Raw genomic sequence first — 10,374 nt, forward strand, 5'->3', positions numbered from 1 at the left:
TTCAAACTGAGGTCTTCATGAAACCCTGGGTGTCTCCAGCATCCCACACTGCTTAGCACCAAGGGAAGGAGACATGGAGCTACCCCCAGGTTGTCTAGAAAGGCACCGGGAAGAGAAGACCAGCAAGACATATGAAGCAGTTAGCCTCTGCAGGTGACATAAAAGCAAGGGCTAAGAGGCAGGCTATGGAGGAAGAGTGAGGATCCAGCACAGTGCCTGGCTCAGGGCAGAAACTCCATCAGCAGGCGGTGAGTGACTGCACAGGGGCACACCTGAATGAATTAATGAATCTGGAGAGGGAAGGGGGAAAGTCGACATTGTGGAGGAAATGAAATCCTGCCACAGCCTCTCAAGCTATTCTGGGCTGGGGAGGAGCAAGGGGGCCAGGGCTTTGAGGCACTGTTGCCAGAAGGCAGAAGGGTGGGTAGTCTAAAAGTCCTTTATGGTTGTCCCTGCCCAGATCACTCACAGACTTTGTCCCCAAGTGCCTCTGTCCCATCCCTAGGGTCTGGCTCTGGCTGGCCCATTCACAGAACACAGGGCCCACAGGGCAGAATTGCAGGGAAGGAGAGGTGGGGCAGCATGGGAAGAAAAGTGGCCTTCAGTGGCCACACCTGGCCCCATCCCCAGTGCCCTCCGGCCTTGAGGTCCACCCCGCTGTCAGCAGCTCACAGCTGTGCCCCGAGGGGTGGACTGACACAAGCCGGGCCGCAGCTCCCGCTTCGGCGTGCACTGCCAAGTCCTACTCTGCAGCACAGCCATCCATGCTGCCGCAGACACATGTCAGCCCTGCCCTGTTGCCAGAAATTTTTGGTTTGACGTAGCCGGCCTCCTCTTTTTTTCTTAATGCAGCAGAGGGTGCCCGTGAGGCCCAGAAACTGAAGGAAGCTGCTTGCCTGTCTCACTTGGTCTCACATTAGCTCCAGAAGCTTCTATTTTGGAGGCATCTGAGGCAAGAAGTGGATCCAGAAGATCTGTTTCTATCCAGAATTCAGCAAAGAGAAACTAGATGTCCAGACTTAGAACAGTCTTCATCCAACTCAGCTCCCCAGGACCAAGGGTCAGGAAGAGCCAGATCAAGGGCGAGGGGCAGTAGCAGGCAGAGCCAAGGGGGGAGAGGAGGAGAGCTACCTCGGAACTTCCCCACAACCCATTTGGGCCTCCAGACGCCCATTTGCTCCGAAAGAGTAAGCCTGCCCGAGGAGCCAGTGAAAGTCTGGGAAGCAGCAGCTCTAAGCGGTGTTTTGCCGAATGAAGACACCAGTGTCAAAGATGCACTTTTTTAGGAGTGAAACCCTGTGGTTTTGGCATTTGTGCCCAGGGTTATTTATCAGTGAAGGTTTTATTAGACAGCACTCAGTTACCTACCCTGTTGGCAGAAGCAGTGTTACAAATAAATCAAAGAAAAGTAGTTTCCTTTTACCTTTGGAATGCCTCGTTGAGGCTATAGAGAGCCTCCTTAGTTATTTACCGTAGAGCCTTACTTTTCAAAGTGTGGTCCCCAGGCCAGCATCATGGGTGTCACCTGGAAGTTTGTGAGAAAGGCAGCACTACAGGCCCCACCCTAGTCCTGAGGAATCCAAATCTGCACTTTTTTTTTTTTTTTTGAGACAGAGTCTGCGTCTGTCGCCCAGGCTGGAGTGTAGTGGCGCAATCTGAACTACAGGCGACCGCCACCACGCCTGGCTAATTTTTTTGCGTTTTTAGTAGAGACCGGGTTTCACCGTGTTAGCCAAGATGGTCTCGATCTCCTGACCTCGTGATCTGCCTGCCTCGGCCTCCCAAAGTGCTGGGATTACAGGTGTGAGCCACTACGACTGCCCCGAATCTACACTTTTAACAAGATCTCCAGGTGATTCTTGAGCATATTAAAGCTTGAGAAGCACTGCCTTCAGCCAATATCAAAAGGTTTGCATACCATGAGCAAGGGGCCATGAGAAGCCAGGTTTGGGGGTTCAGGGAGAGGGGAGTAGGAAGCAGGAACAAGCCTCGGATGAAATGCTGGCCTCGGTGATCTGCAGAGCACTCCGCAGTCTGTTCATGAGCTACGAGGTAGGGATCCATGTCACTCACCTTTCTTCTCTGCCCCACACGCCTCTGAAGCCCTTCCTTAACAGGCAAGGTTTCTCTAACCCCGCATGCACCTCACATCTCTGTATTTGCCTTCACCATTTTCTCTTATAGGAATGCCCTTTGTCTCCTGCCTGCAAGCTCATGGTCTCTCTTTAAAAGTGTGCTCCAAAGTCACCTACTCCTGCTCTTCTAAATACCTCTTCTCTCTGCTCCTGTGACCCTGGGTACATTCACTCATTTGTCAATCAGATCTCTCAGTGAACAAACTCATATATCTATGGAACAGCCCCTATATGCTAGACACTCAGCTAGGAACTAGAGACCAAGACATGAATGAGATACAGCTCGCCCTTAGAGAGTTCACATTCTAGATAGGGAGATAAATGCATACACTCGCAATACAGCATGGTGAGTGCAGTCCCATCTACCGGAGACATGGGGACCTAGGGACACCTTATATTGAACTAACGGGAGTCAAAGAGTACTTTTATTAGTTACTTACCCATCTGACCTCCCCAACTAGACTGTAGTTCTTTAAGTACTGAGATTGCATCTTATTCTTCTGAGTATGCACTGGGCCTCTACTGGTCCTTGAGCAGATGAAAATGAGTGAATATCTACTTCACATGTGGGGAAGGGGCAGAAATTCCATCAGCCTGACCTCCCCAGTCAAGGTATGGTAGAACTGGGAAAGGGAGCCAGGTCCAGCTGCTCCCTGCGCATGCTGTTCCCCTCCACTCCCTAGGAATTTCATTCGACAAGGGATTGTCCTCCTTGGGGTCAAATGCTACAAGGATCACAGAAAAGACCTAAAGCAGAATTTTTTTTCCCCCTCAAACAGGGTCTCACTCTGTCGCGCAGGCTGGAGTGCAGTGGCGAGATCACGGTTTACTGCAACCTTCACCTCCCAGGCTCAAGTGATTCTTATGCCTCAGCCTCCAGGGTAGCTGAGACTACAGGTCTGTGCCACCACGCCTGACTAATTTTTGTATTTTTAGTGGAGACAGGATTTCACTATGTTGGCCAGGCTGTTCTCAATCTCCTGGCCTCAAGTGATCCCCCTGCATCGGCCTCCCACAGCGTTGGGATTACAGGCATGAGCCACCGTGCCTGGCCTAAAGCAGAATTTCTAAGAGTTTGAGATTTCTAAGAGAAAATGAAGTATCACACCCATGAAACAATTAGAAGACAAGGAAAGACAATAGTAGATCAAGTGCAGAGACATCTAGGAAGAGCTGAGAAGTAGATCACCCAGGTGGATGATCTAAAGCAGGGCCCTGAAGGAATGTTGATGTAGGGAGGCAAGAAGGAAAGGAAAGGGGCATCCCAGGCGAGAGTACACCAACAGCAGGAAAGACAACAATGCATGGAGCACAGGGTTCCTGTTATGGAAAAAAATGAGGGATGCAACATCACTAATCATCAGGGAAATGAGATATGAGAAACCACAATGAGATATCACCTTACTCCTGCAAGAATGGCCTTAATTAAAAACTTAAAAAACAGTAGATATTGGTGTGAACGCAGTGAAAAGGGAATACTTTTACACTGCTGGTGGGAATATAAATTAGTACAACCACTATAGAAAACAGTGTGGATATTCCTTAAAGAACTAAAAGTAGGCCGCGTGCAGTGGCTCACACCTGTAATCCTAGCACTTTGGGAGGCCGAGGCATGTGGATCACCGGGGGTCAGGAGTTCAAGTCCAGCCTGCCCAGCATGGCAAAACCCCATTTCTACTAAAAATACAAAAAATTAGCCAAGCGTGGTGACAGGCACCTGTAATCCCAGCTACTCAAGAGTCTGAGGCAGGAGAATCGCTTGAACCCAGGAGGCGGAGGTTGCAGTGAGTCAAGATCATGCCACTGCACTTCAGTCTGGGTGACAAGAGTGGAACTCCGTCTCAAAAAAAAAAAAAAAACAAGAACTAAAAGTAGAACTACCGTTCAATCCAGCATCCCACTGCTGGATATCTACCCAAAGGAAAGGAAATCATTATATGGAAAAGACACATGAACATGTATGTTTATAGTAGCACAATTCACAACTGCAAAGATACAGAACCAACAGCAGTGCCCATCCACCAATGAGTGGATAAAGAAAATGTGGTGTATATATACACCATGGAATACTACTCAGCCATAGAAAGGGACGAAATAATGTCTTTTGCAGCAACTTGGATGGAGCTGGAGGCCGTTATTCTAACTGAAGTAACTCAGGAATGGAAAACCAAACATGGTATGCTCTCCCTTATAAGAGGGAGCTAAGCTATGAGGACTCAAAGGTGTAGAAGTGATGTAATGGACTTTGGGCACTCCGGAGGGAGGCTGTGAGGAGGTGGAGGATAAAAGACTGCATGCTGGATACAGTGTACACTGCTCAGGTGATGGGTGCACTAAAATCTCAGAAATCACTGCTAAATAACTTATCCATGTAACCGAAAACCACTTCTTCCACAAAATCTATTGAAATAAAAAATATATATATCATTAAAACTTTTTTTTTTTTTGAGATGGAGTTTCACTCTTGTTGCCCAGGCTGGAGTGCAATGGCATGCCCTCAGCTTTCTGCAACCTCTGCCTCCCAGGTTCAAGCAACTCTCCTGCCTCAGCCTCCAGAGTAGCTGGGATTACAGTCGCTCACCATCATGCCCAACTAATTTTTTGTATTTTTATTAGAGACGGGGGGGTTTCACCATGTTGGCCAGGCTGGTCTCGAATTCCTGACCTCAGGTGATCCACCAGCCTGGGCTTCCCAAATTGCTGGGATTACAGGCATGAGCCACTGCACCTGGCCTAAAACTTTTTTTTTAATGAAGTATAGATGGGCAGACAAGATGGCACCAACACACAGAATGCCATGAACATACAAGGCAGAGTTCATCCAGCTTTGAAAGTTCTCAGATGGGTAAATCACTATGGCTCGCACCATCTATGAAATGAGAAAGGTCTCAGCTTTCTGAGAAAACTTTAAGTTCCCTTATTTTTTGAAGAAGAGATGTTTTGGTAGTTGGGTTTTACAGAAGTGGTCATGGATTGCCTGACCTCCCTAGACCACATCTGCAAACTAGCTGGCCAGAACATAAGGTCAGTGGTCCTGGGAAACTTTGTTTATGCTGAATTAAGAGGATAACTGCAACCTAAGGTTCTGCAGCTCTAAATAACTGAGCTAACTCAGTGGCTGCCTCCAACCACACACACAGAGAGCTAGTGTTTTATGAAGGAAAATGGCCAATTACCAACAGACAGGTGAGAATACCGACTAGTCAAAAGGGAGAAAAGAACACTGGTGGAGGACAAACCAGGAACAGATAACTAAAGGTCTGGCAGAAGGCTGCAGCCCTTTTATTTATTTATTTATTTATTTAGAGACTGAGTTTTGCTATTGTTGCCCAGGCTGAAGTACAACGGCGCAATCTCAGCTCACCACAACCTCTGCCTCGAAAGTTAAAGCAATTCTTCTGCCTCAGTCTCCCAAGTGGCTGGGATTACAGGCATGCGCCACCACGCCCAGCTAATTTTGTATTTTTAGTAGAGATGGGGTTTCTCCATGTTGGTCAGGCTGGTCTCGAACTCCCAACCCCAGTGATCCTCCCGCCTCAGCCTCCCAAAGTGCTGGGATTACAGGCGTGAGCCACCACGCCTTGCCAACAAAAGGCTGCAGCCTTTTAAAGGAGACTTAGCTCATCTTCTACCAATCCCCAGTGGACAGGCAGAACTGTTTTCAGTCGCAATAGCCAAATTCTGAAGTTGCTAGGTTCTCCATTATTCATGAGTAGCTCCACTCCCTCCACCCTTGGGGCTGCTTTCTGTTGGCAAAGGCCTGTGTACTTCTGCAAACCTTCAAATAGGAGAGCATCTGGTGTTCCAGGGATCTAAAATACTGCAAAGTCAGGTAACAAAACTGCTTTCCAAAGACTCTACTACAAGGATCTTCAGTAGCTTTATGATCCTTCAAAATCTGTCTCCTCAGAGCTATACAAAGCCTTGGCCTAAGCTCAGCTTCCTAACTCAGTCTTTCTTTGAATAGGAAGAGGGATTTAGGGATTTTGGTAAAGGGTCTTTTGCCCATAGAAATCAAAATTAAGAGATGGGGACTGAATCACCAGAAGATATTGTCATCCCTACTGTTAATTGTGTTATTAAGATTGAATAGCAAAGACTGACTAGCATTAAATAGAAGATAAAAGAACCCATTGCTGAGTGGGTTATTCCTTTCTGAGTGATGTTAAGAAGATACGTCTACCTGGGAAAACACATTTGAAGGAGATGAAGGGCTCAGGCCAGGCACTATCCCCTATACTAACTCATTCAGTCCTTGCAAAAACAAACAAACCTCGGTGAGTCTCCATTTTACATACTGGGAAAACAGCCTCAAAGGATTTAAATACACTTTGCAATACTGAAGAGTAACAGGCAGCCAGGATTTGAACCAGAATTATTTGATATTGAAGCCCATTCCCTACACAATTTCCCTTCATGTTCCTGGGTGTAACGGACAAACCACCTCTAGCAGAAGGGGTGAGAGAGAAGCAGGTCTCTTTCCCAGTCCCCTGTAAGGCTGCTTTGGCTTTAGGTGAAATTAGTGTTTGACAGTTGTGGACTTCCACCCTCGACCTTGGCTCCATGCCTGTGGAGAAGAAGGTTTATGGGGAAGAAGCCTTGGAGCAGAGATGTGGGCTTCCTCTTCCTCCCCCTCAGCCACAACTGCCGAACCCGGAATGGAAGCCAAACTCTGAATGAATCAAATGTGAATTTGGGCACACCTACACTTTCGCTGTCCAAGTGCCTGCTGGGGATCACATGGATAAGTTGTCCAGCCCACCCTCCTGCTCTTATCCGAATTATTTTCTTAGACCCTGATCAACAGATGTAAAATCACCATCCACCCACCTAACTCTGTATCCTGAAGTCCATCTTCCAAAGCACACAATATTTGAGGAAGTGGAAAAGGGTCCCTTATTCCAGGAGAGAATGTTACTTAATAGCTCAGAAATGAAACCACTTCCTCTCCATGAACACTCCGGATATAAGAGAGCCCTCTTCCCCCTCTACTCGTCTCACCAATCTGCGTCCCTAGTATGTCTGGGACAGGATACTGCCTTCAATACCCATATGGAAAACCCTGACATACTCCTCCTCGAGAGCTGGCAGATAGGAAGGAAGCATTTAATGATGCTTATTCATTTCTAAACTAGAACATAATGGGTGTGTTATGAGAGGATCCTAATATTTGGATAGTTGGGGGAATCATTAAAAAATGTAGCCTCACCACGCGCAGTGGCTCACACTTGTAATCCTAGCACTTTGGGAGGCCGAGGCGGGTGGATTGCCTGAGCTCGGGAGTTCAAGACCAGCCTGGGGAGCATGGTGAAACCCCATCTCTACTAAAAATACAAAAAACATTAGCCAGGCATGGCAGCGTGCACCTGTAATCCCTGTAATCACCTGTAATACTTGGGAGGCTGAAACAAGAGGATCGCTTGAACCCAGGAGGCGTACGTTGCAGTGAGCCGTAGTAGCGCCATTGCATTCCAGCCTGGGCAACAGAGCGAGACTCCGTCTCAAAAAAAGAAAAAAAAAAGTAACCCCATTTAAGACTGGATCAGAAATCAGAAAAACAGAAAAGACCTCCTCTTTATCTGGCCCTGCATGGATAAATGAGAAGAAAGGTTTGCAGAGTATGAGAAAGGGTCTGTGGCAGTCAAGGAAAGGAGACCGGAGCTGAACCCAGGCTGATCCCCAGAGGCTGGAAGTTGTTCAGAACCAAAGGATTTTCTTTTGTTTCTTCTTTTCCTTCCTCTTCCCTTTCCCTTCCTTTCCTCTCTTATTTTGAGACAGGATCTCAGCTTGTTGCCCAGGCCAGAGTGGAGTGCAGTGGTGCAATCATATCTCAGTGTAGCTTCTAACTCCTGGGCTCGAGCAATCTTCCTACCTCAGCCTTCGGAGTAGCTGGGACCAAAGGAATGCACCTCCACACCTAGCTAATCGATTTTATTTATTTTATTGAGATGGGGTCTCACTATGTTGCCCAGACTGGTCTTGAACTCCTGGCCTCAAGTGATCCTCCCCTCAGCCTCCCAAAGTGCTGGGATTACAAGCATGAGACACTGCAACCAACCCCAAAGGATTTTTTTTTTTCAATAGGTTTTTGGGGAACAGGTGGTGTTTGGTTACATGAATAAGTTCTTCAGTGGGGATTTCTGAGATACTGATGCACCCATCACCTGAGCAGCGTACACTGTACCCAGTGTGTAGTCTTTTATCCCTCACCTCTCCACCCTTTCTGAGCCCCCAGAGTTTATTGTATCATTCTTATGCCTTTGCATCCTCATAGCTTAGCTCCCACTTATAAGTGAGAACATACGATGTTTAGTTTTCCATTCCTGAGTTACTTGACTTAGAATAGTGTTCTCCAGTTCCATCCAGGTTGCTGCAAATGGCATTATTTCATTCCTTTTCATGGCTGAGTAGTATTCCATGGCGTACATATATATATATACACATATATACTATATTTATTTACTTTATCCACTCATTGATTGATGGCCAATTGGGCTGATTCCATGTCTTTGCAATTGCGAATTGTGCTGCTATAAACATGCATGTGCAGGTATCTTTTCTTTCTTTTTCTTTTTTCAAGACAGAGTCTTGATCTGGTACCCAGGCTGGGGTGCAGTGGTGCGATCTCAGATCACAGCCTCCATCTGCCAGGTTCAAGCAATTCTCCTGCCTCAGCCTCTCGAGTAGCTAGGATTACAGGCATGGGCCACCAGCTAATTTTTGTATTTTTAGTAGAGACAGGGTTTCACCATGTTGGCCAGGCTGGTCTTGAACTCCTGACCTCGTGATCCACCTGCCTCAGCCTCCCAAAATGCTGAGATTACAGGCATGAGCCACCATGCCCAGCCTATCTTTTTCGTATAATGACTTCTTTTCCTCTGGGTAAATACCCAGCAGTAGGATTGCTCGATCAAATGGTAAATCTATTTTTAGTTCTTTAAGGAATCTCCACACTGTTTTCCATCGTGATTGTACTAGTTTGCATTCCCACCAACCGTGTAAAAATGTTCCCTTTTCACCACATTCATGCCAACAACTATTTTTAAAAAAATTTTTTTTATTGTGGCTGTTCTTGCAGGAGTGAGGTGGTATTGCACTGTGGTTTTGATTTGCATTTCCTGATAATTAGTGATGCTGAGCATTTTTACATATGTTTCTCGGCCATTTGTGTATCTTCTTTTGAGAATTGTCTATTCATGTCCTTAGCCCACCTACTTATGGGATTGTTTTATTCTTGCTGATTTATTTGAGTTCCTTGTAGATTCTGGATATTACAATAGTCCTTTGTCAGATATATAGATTGCAAAGATTTTCTCCCACTCTGTGGGTTGTCTGTTTACTCTGCTGATTATTTCTTTTGCTGTGCAAAAGCTTTTTAGTTTAATTAAATCTCATCTATTTATCTTTGTTTTTGTTGCATTTGCTTTTGGGTTCTTGAGCATGACGTCTTTGCCTAACCCAATGTCTAGAAGGGTTTTTCCAATGTTACCTTCTAGAATTTTTATGGTGTCAGGTCTTAGATTTAAGTCTTTGATCTATCTGAAGTTGATTTTTGTATAGAGGAGAGATGAGGATCCAGCTTCATTCATTCATGTGGCTTGCCATTTATCCCAGCACCATTTGTTGAATAGGGTGTCCTTTCCCCACTTTATATGTTTGTTTGCTTTATCAAACATCAGTTGACTTGTAAGTATTTGGCTTTATTTCTGGGTTTTCTATTCTGTTCCCTTGGTCTACATGCCTATTTGTATACTGGTACCATGCTGTTTTGGTGACTGACTTTATAGTATAGTTTGAAGTCCGGGAATGTAATGCCTCCAGATTTGCTCTTTTTGCTTACTCTTGCTTTGGCTATGCAAGCTCTTTTTTGGTTTCATATGAATTTGGGGATTTTTTTTATTTCTATGAAGAAGGGTGGTGGTATCTTGACGGGAGCTGCATTGAATTTGTAGATTGCTCTTGGCAGTGGTATTGTTTGGCTCTGTGTACCCACCCAAATCTCATCTTGAATCGTACTCCCATAATTCCCACATGTTGCGTGAGGGACGCAGTGAAAGCTAATTTGAATTGTGGGGGCAGTTTCCCCCATACTGTTCTCATGGTAGTGAATAAATCTCATGAGATCTGATGGTTGTATCAGGGGTTTCTGCTCTTGCAACTTCCTCATTTCCCCTTGCTGTCCCCATGTAAGAAGTGCCTTTTGATAACTCCGTGCGCTCTCCCCTCCCGTTCTCTTTCT

Source organism: Colobus angolensis, unplaced genomic scaffold, assembly GCF_000951035.1.
Source record: "Colobus angolensis palliatus isolate OR3802 unplaced genomic scaffold, Cang.pa_1.0 Scaffold7, whole genome shotgun sequence".
Classification (NCBI taxonomy): Eukaryota; Metazoa; Chordata; class Mammalia; order Primates; family Cercopithecidae; genus Colobus; species Colobus angolensis.